The 8,605-nt window shown below is 40.1% G+C and overlaps 1 protein-coding gene and 1 pseudogene across 1 annotated transcript in view; both read left to right on the top strand.

Annotated features, from left to right (window-relative positions):
* Positions 1-8,605, top strand: part of LOC102203210 (vitamin D3 hydroxylase-associated protein-like) — a 69,260-nt gene that overhangs the window by 10,408 nt on the left and 50,247 nt on the right. The window lies entirely within an intron of this gene.
* The window catches only part of LOC102206898 (vitamin D3 hydroxylase-associated protein-like), a 7,974-nt pseudogene continuing 868 nt past the window's right edge, over positions 1,500-8,605 (top strand).

The following is an 8,605-nucleotide window of genomic DNA, read 5'->3' on the forward strand; positions in this document are numbered from 1 at the left end:
TTAACAGGGAAAAGGGGGCACAAAGAAATACTTTTCTTTCATATTCTCATTTACGATGTCTACCTTTTAATAAATAATTATCTGAATCTTACAACCAAAGTTTTTATCTGATGTAAAATGTATAGAAATCCATTATTGTATTCAGTAAATATTAAGTCTAGTATATGCCCTAGTAAGTTATGGTATTCTTTCCTTTGTTAAGGTACCATCTGTGCAGTCTGCAATTCTGTTGAAGAAAGATGTTAAATCGATTTAATTACTGGAGAAAAATAATAGATGTCTGTGCATTTGTTTTATACGTGCATTAAATTAAAATCGGTTTTGTCAGTAAAGCATCTTGAGGCAGAGGGTGGGGGAGTGGTTCCCTATTTTTCTTTCTTTTCTTTTTTTGCTGGGAGTTGGCAACCCTATTAGTGAGGTATATGTAATTATAAATTAGGTTGTTTTATAGTTTTGCTAAGTACTGTTTAGAATACCAGAATAGGGAGGATGGTGTAGGTTTACGTTTATAATAAAGGCTTTATGACTTTTCCTATAATACCATGGTGGGCCGGTAACTAGTCAAAATGCCCGGGCTGATTTTTTGTCCCAGTCCAGCCCTGATCAGCTGTGTTGGATCAATGACACATCTAAAACCTGCAGGACACCGACCCTCGAGGCCTGGAGTCGCCCACTCCTGCTGTAGACATTAAAAAGTCCATAGGAGAGATGGTAGCTGATTAAACAAGTGTTATGAGATAATAATAAAATGCAAAGGTTAGTGACAGTGCTTGAGACCATAAGGGAACAAAACTGTGAGAAACAAACTTTTCTCTGCCTGTGAATCATTCTTGCCTCTCTTCCTCCTTCCATCTCCTGATCTCATCTATCACTCTCCACTTGCTGTGAATCTGAGAACAAGGCACAATTTGCTATTACATTGATCTATTATTTAATTATCCACACTCTAAAACTCTTGCACCTATAATTCATAATAAAGTAATAATAGAAAAATGTTATAGAACCAAAACATTGCTGGTGTGTTTATATCTGGCAAAAGGTGTGGCAAAGGGCTGGGAGACCTGAAGTACCACTGACAGCCTAATTGGATAGCACCACATGCTTCATTGCCTGGGGGGTGTTTCATGTTTGTTTAATTGGCTTGTATTATTTCCCCGTGTGTGTCATTTGGTTTAGCGAAACCAGTGTTTAAGTTCCCCCATTTCAGCAGGTCAGTTTATCTTATGTTTGTTTGAGGTTTTGTTAATTATTATCTTGAGTTTAGTCTATTGAGTTGACCTCTTTTATTGGTCTTCCTGTTTAAGTTTTGGCTTTGTTAAATATATCTTCATGTTTTTGGGTCAATAAAACCCCCTTTTTGAATTAAAACAGCTGTGTCCTTTATGCTTTACTGCTTGGTCCCTGACAACGATTTAGGCACAACAGCGCCCTCTTGATTAGCATACTTAAGCCTGACTAAGGCTGACCTGTCCCGTTTAAAACTGGAGTTGCGGTGACAGGACAAAGATGCAAGCCTTGCAGAGCATCCAGGATTTTCTCAAGGGAGTGAAGATGGACAGTCAGAGGGCGGCTCTGCTCACTGGTGTTGTCTGTGCAGTGGGATCTGTGGTTGTGTTGGTGAAAAAGATCAGCAGCCATCGAAAGGCAGAGGAAAAGATCAGGAGAGCCAAAAACAGGAGAGATGAGAGCTTGCAGCGGGGAGAGCAGGCGGTGCTCCGATACAAAGAGTTGGTGAGAGTTCAGCCTTAATTTAGGAGTTTTTTTGGGGAAAGTTTAACATTGAATTTTCTGCTTTTAGTTCGAACTTGACATAATTTATCAGATCACTGACAGCTTTTGTTGTCAGCAGGCTTACCTTGAGCAAAAAAAAAAAAAACTTAGCCGACAAACACAGCGATAATAACCTACTGCTATTTCTAGATTGTCTTTTGCATTTACACTCTGTGGAGAAGTTATTTGAGACACCTTGCTATTACTGGATTAGATTGCCTTTTCTTTTAAAGCCACCCCCCAAATTCTTCCTGGCAGAGATTCAACTAGTTGTTTTCTTAGAGTTTTGATCCAAATTGACACAAAAACATAACACAGTTTTGGTGAGTTGTTGGCTGTACATCCATAATGCAAATCTCCAACACACTATAAAGGTCCTCTATTTGATTAGATTCTGGTGACTTTAGAGACCAGAATCAGAAGAAGAGTACAGTGAACACAATAACACCAAGAAGAAGATTTGAACTTTGCTACATTAGTGCATTATCTTGCACTAATGTAGCAAAGCAGCCATCCGAAAACGAATACAATCAGGTATTTGTTTTTTTCTTTAGAAGTAAATATGGTTTTTCTGTTATTCTAAGGAAACCCTTGCAGAAGCTACTTTTCTGCCCGTGATGTGATTTATAAGCATAATAAGAAATACAGGAGCCTGTCGATGTTCTTGTCGAGAAGCCACTAAACTTTTGAGTATATGTATATCAACATCAACAAGGCATTTTCAAAACTTCAGTAGATCAGTAGCGTTTAAAATACTGAGATCGGAACATCTGGCACTGACAGTCATGCCACGTTTAGTCACATAAATCCTGTTTCTTCACAATTTTGATGAATCTGAGCAGGTCATCTTGAACATGCTTCCATGCCTAAATGCAGTGAGTTACTCAAAATGCTTCTGAGCAATTCATCCCTCTGATAGGTCCATACAAAAGTCAGTGCTCAGTTTTCTTGAGCCTGTTCTGGTTCTATTCACATTGTTGTCTACACAATTTACGATGGGTTTTTCCTTCTATACGTCTTCATTGCTGTTTATTTCATCATTAGCAAGCTGTCTTTTATTCAATTTGGTAGGGAGATGCAACACTGGCAAATAAAGAATCTTGATTCTGTAGATCCATACCGTTTTAGTTCTTTGTTGCAGCTTTTTTCTGACATGGTTCTTTGTGTGTCTTCTAGCATCCAACCACTGACTCTTCTTTCATCCTTGGCCTGTCTTTATCTGAAGTGACAAAGCAACTGAAGGAAGGCTCACTTACCCCTGAGGATGTGTTTTACTCTTACATGGAAAAAGTTCAGTGTTCAACATGACGCAAAGGTTCACTGCCTAACACAGGAGTGGGCGACTCCAGGTCTCGAGGGTCGGTGTCCTGCAGTTTTTAGATGTGTCCTTGATCCAACACAGCTGATTCAAGAGACTAAATGACTTCCTCAACATGTCTTGTAGTTCTCCAGAGGCCTGGTATTGAACTAATCATGTGATTCAGGTGTGTTGACCCAGGGTGAGATCTGAAACCTGCCGGACACCTGCCCTCGAGACCTGGAGTTGCCCACCCCTGACCTAACATAACACAGAGCTTACATAATGGATAAAATAGAGCAAAAGCTAATGTCTACACTAAATAATCAATTTCATTTTCCAGTCTTGTATCAGTGTTCTACTTTAGGTATACTCTCAGCTAACTAGGTATTTCTTATTACTTACACTTGTGTCTTTGCTACGGTTAAGGTTTATTTACATATTTATGAAAGCAAACCAGATTCATGTGCCAAAGAAATATTTGAGTTTCCAAAATGACTTTGATATTCCACAGAGGGCTTACAAAGATTGATATGTTTGTCTGAATCTGTCTGTGCTTGTTTCCTTTCCAACAGACTCTGGCTGTAAACAAAAAGCTGAACTGCTGCACTGAAATTTTGCTGGAGAGTTTGGACCAGCTGACAACTGTTGGCTCCAACAAGGATGGTCTCTTGTACGGAGTTCCAGTTAGCGTCAAAGAAAATATTGCATTTAAGGTATTTCCCATCTACGGAAGAGGATTAGGACCAACGAAAAAAAAGTGGGCACGTCTTTTTTTTCTACTTTTCTCAGAATTCTGGAAAAGAAGAAGAAAAAAGACGTGCCCACTTTTTTTTCGTTGGTCCTAATCCTCTTCTGTACCCATCAGTATTAGTAAGTATGTTATAGAATAGAACAAAATGCTTTTATTGTCACTATACAGATGTACAATGAGATACAGAGCGTCTCCTACTCAGTGTAAACAGGACTGAGTACAGTATTCTCGAGCATCATAGCGCAGGTATTTGATGTACAATTATTGTCTTTGTTTTTTCCAACACTAGAATCATGACTGTTCTTGTGGTGTGGTCATTAACCTGGACCAGCCTGCTGAAAAGGACAGTGTGCTTGTTCAAGTCCTGAAGAAACAAGGAGCTATTCCCTTTGTGAAAACCAACTTGCCTCAAGCTCTTTTGAGGTAAATCTTTTATCAGAGATTGACATAAATCTGGAGTACATTTAAATACTATGTGCACTTATTTAGTTGTCTTTGCCCATTACAAGTGTGCATAATATGCAAGGACTCATTACCCATATGTCTTTGGCCACATTCAGCTATGACTGCAGTAATCCTATCTACGGGCAGACTGTGAACCCTCATAACCCCCAGAAGACCTCTGGAGGTTCATCTGGTGGGGAGGGGGCTCCCTGCTTGGTATAGGCACTGATATAGGTGGCAGTATCCGTATTCCTGCATCCTTCTGTGGAATCTGTGGTTTCAAGCCAACTGCAGGTCGGCTCAGGTGGGTCTCATTCAGTCAGTTTCCTGGAAATTTATTATACATTGCTGAGTTAAGCATTTATGTTTGTTAACACCTTTTGTGTAATGATTAGTTTACAGGGAGTTCGTCCAATTTATCGAGGGCAAAAGACAGGTAAGTGACATATCTACTTACTAAACAAAGTAAAATGTGACGTTACATAACTGCTGTAATGTTCCACAGTCTGGGAATATGGCTTACTGCTTCTTGTTTTATATTAAACTAGTGCCGTCATCTCCTGGACCCATGGCAAGAGATGTGGACAGCCTGGCTCTGTGCATGCAGGCGCTTCTTTGTGACCACATGTTTTCTTTGGACCCCACTGTTCCACCGTTACCTTTTAACATGGAGGTGTGTCTGTTGATGACAATTTTTGTAATTGCCTCATACAGTGGCAGTATAACACCCTTGTAAGTGGACATCAGGCCCTTGTAGTATGTAGTATTTTGGTCTACACAACCCAAAATGTGATGTCCACATATGTGGACGCCAGGTGCTAGGAGGTTAACCTGAAAGTTGAAGGTGAAATGAAGACTGTTCAGGATTATTTTACTGGACTTTGACCAGATAGTTACTAAATGTTCAAACTTGTAAATTAATGAAATGGCTTATTGTCTTAACACACTTATTAAATGTATTAATGTCTTAGAATAAACAATACATTAACATTTATATTTAAAAACAAGTTAACTAAAGGCCATCTTTTCCTTTCTTCTTTGGCTCTCGGAGGAGGCGGGCGCACTTTTTCTCCTCTCCCTTATCTTCCCTGCTTATATCCTTGTCTAGTCTCGTGGTTTTTTTTGTATTTTCCCTGGAACACTCTCTCACAGTCTGTTCTCTAAAACCTAAAAGAGGAATTATGGATTGGATCAACTGGTCTCTGAATGCAATTGACACCCCTTTCTCAACGAGAAGTTTGGGCTCGGGTGAGCCTGAGTGCTGAAGATATCTACCTATTCGGAACCATGGTAACAGGGTTCTGGCTGATCGGAGCTGGCTTGGCCCTGACTTATCGAAGAATTAAGGAAGCGGAACTGGCTGTTCAAACCCCCACAAGGCTGCCCACTGGGATTGGAACGATGGGAGAGGCGTGAGTTTCTCAAAATGGTCTTATTGAGTCAGCACGGATAAGATCTTGGAGAGGCTACGGCTGCTGTGAATACTCAGAATAAGATCTCTGACTGCAGACTGGATACATCTCGGAAGGGCTAGCCCGGAATAACATCTCTGGGCGCAAATTGGATGACATCTCGGGAAGGCACACTGCCGTGAGTTCTCAGAATCGGCTCCTTGAGCACAAGAAATGACAACATCACAGAACGCAAGTATGGCGAAGCTCGCGGCTCTCCAACGGGAGATTGAGAGACCAGTGTTGGACTGTAGAACTGCTTTGAAATTCAAATGAGCTGTTCGCACTAAAGTAAAAAATACCATCACTTATGCGGATACCCCTTTGGCGCCAGCTGTTTACACAGCTGTTTTGGCTGTTTACTTAGCCTGGCAGGGCGAAGGACATTGTCTCAGCTGAACTATGGACATGCACACACATACATATACTGATACTGCAACTGACAAATAAAGGCTATCTCACCATCTCATCTCTCAAAATGATTCACCCTTAGATATACAGAAGCTCCAAACCTCTAAGGATCGGTTATTTGGAAAGCGATGGCTACACGCATCCATCTCCAAGCATGGCCCGAGGCGTCAGAGAGGTCAAAGCTCTGCTAGAGCAAGCAGGACACACAGTAAGACGTCACCACACACACACTGATTGCGGTCAAGTGTGTTATGTGAGCCATATGTCTTTAATATTATTTATGTCTTTAGTTTGTCCCTTACTGTCCACTGAAGATGGATGAAATTGTCCCTGAGCTTTGGCTTAGGGGCTTATTGGCAGATGGAACTACCACCCTGCTACAAAAACTGTGAGTTGGATCTTTTTTTTTAAAAATAATTACTTAATATGTTCTAGTTAACTTACATCATCTAATAGCTAGAAATGTAATTTTTGTTTCAGCGCTAACCAGTGAACATCGCCATTCTGACATTATCTATAGGGCACATGGGCTTGTGCTTCTTTTTGGAACCATTACAGTAATTTCTCTGACCAGACTACTTTCCCATGTGCCAAGGATTCCTTTTTTAATTTTAGGGAGGGGGGACCTGTGGACCCTTGTCTGGAGCCACAAATTTTTGTATACAGGCTTCCTAAGTGGTTGAAGAAAATAATTTCATTCCTCCTCAAACCTGTGGTGCGTTGTTTCGTCTTCTGACAGATGTATATGAATTCATACATCAGTTTGATCTTGACAGTTTAATCTGAAGAAACTTTTTTTTACCCCAGTCTCCTCACACTTCTGCCAGAATGAGTGCTCTTTGTGGAGTTGGGTGAGAAAGTATTCGTGAAATTGTTCATTTGTGCTTGAATCTCAGTTTCTTTGTTACATTTCCATGTGCTAGGAATTATATCCAAACGTTCTGCTTCATTTTTAGATCTGTTCCTGAGCTGTGGAAGCAACATGCTGCTGTTGAGGTACTGTCAGCTGATGATGCATGGTCACGTATGAAAGCCTGAAGGAGAAATTGAGATTTCCTGTGTTTTCTTTAGGACTACATTCAAGAGACAATAGCACATTGGAGGAGCTGCAACATTGATGTGCTGCTGTGTCCTGTGATTGGACCAGCCTACAACTTCTTATACTGTGGCAAAACCTCAGGTATGGTACACTGAGTACAATAAAACAGCATAGTCTGTGCGTCACTTTGTTTTCAACAAATTGTAATCTCAAGGTAAACTATAAGATGTTTAGTTTTAAACACAAGTCACAAATAAGATCAGAAATATTTTTAGGTGACTGTTAGTTTTCTAAAATGTACATGTTCCAGAGATTACAGCTTTCCTGCCATTCATTTTGGAAGAGCCATTTCTGAGAGATGCTAGTCTGTTACCCCTGAAGGATGTCACCTCACATACAAAAAAACATGATGCAGAAAGTGTTGATTTTGGGATCTTTTTGTTTTTACAAGACATTCCCTCTTAGTATTCAGTGAAGTCCCGAGGAAAGCGGTGTACTAAGTTTATGGAGAGCATTCTGCTGTGGTTCAAACCTGACACGGACAAATTTTTGAAATTTTGAACTGGAGCTGACTTTGTTACATTTGCATTGAAATATACACTGGGAGGTGTTGTGATAAGAAAGGCAAAGACATTCCAAAGCCCTGCGATGCTGAATAGAAGGCATTTGTACAACTTGATGAAGGCTTTCATGGGAAAGTTGCAATTTCTTTCAAGCCAGATGGAGAGCAACATTCATCCAGAGCTGTTTTGTTTAAAGATTCACAAAGTTCCACTTATTAGTGCAGCCCTCCAAGGCAGTTGTAGTTTCACATGTAGCCCCTTGGGAAAATTAATTGCCCACCATTGCTATAGAGATTACTCAGTTAAGAGAATTACATGTAGATTAGAACATTAAGACAAATGGCAATGTGAATGCATTTTTATTAAAATTTCCAAATCATGAGTTGATGAAATGGCAACAAAATTTGTAAGGGTTAAAGAAAGAATTCTTTCAGTATTCTTCATCATTCAATGTTTTTTTGTTTTTTTTTCAGTCAATACCAATTACACATTTGTCTACAATCTCCTAAACTTTCCTGCCGGTGTAGTCACTGTTTCTACAGTGACTGCAGAGGATGAGGAGGAATTCGAGCACTATCCCGACAAATTTGACAAGGTTTTAAAAGAGGTAAGTGAAACATACCAGTGAGGGAAGACTGGTGAAATATATGGAGCTGGATCTACTGTAAGACTAGGTTTTCATGCAGGCATAATCTCTCAGGAGACACGGATGTGAAGCCTAAACTATAGATGAATTTATTATAGAATAAATTTCTGGGGGGGTTTCAGTCACCTGCATCTTTCTGTCCTGGACCAGCCTGGCTTGTTAGTGGAAGTTAGGGCTCTTAGGTTTTCTAAAAGTGAGGTCATTTCTGAGCTTCTTTAACAGGATAGAAC

Source organism: Pundamilia nyererei, unplaced genomic scaffold (assembly GCF_000239375.1).
Source record: "Pundamilia nyererei isolate P.nyererei 1_Seehausen unplaced genomic scaffold, PunNye1.0 scaffold00199, whole genome shotgun sequence".
Taxonomy (NCBI): domain Eukaryota; kingdom Metazoa; phylum Chordata; class Actinopteri; order Cichliformes; family Cichlidae; genus Pundamilia; species Pundamilia nyererei.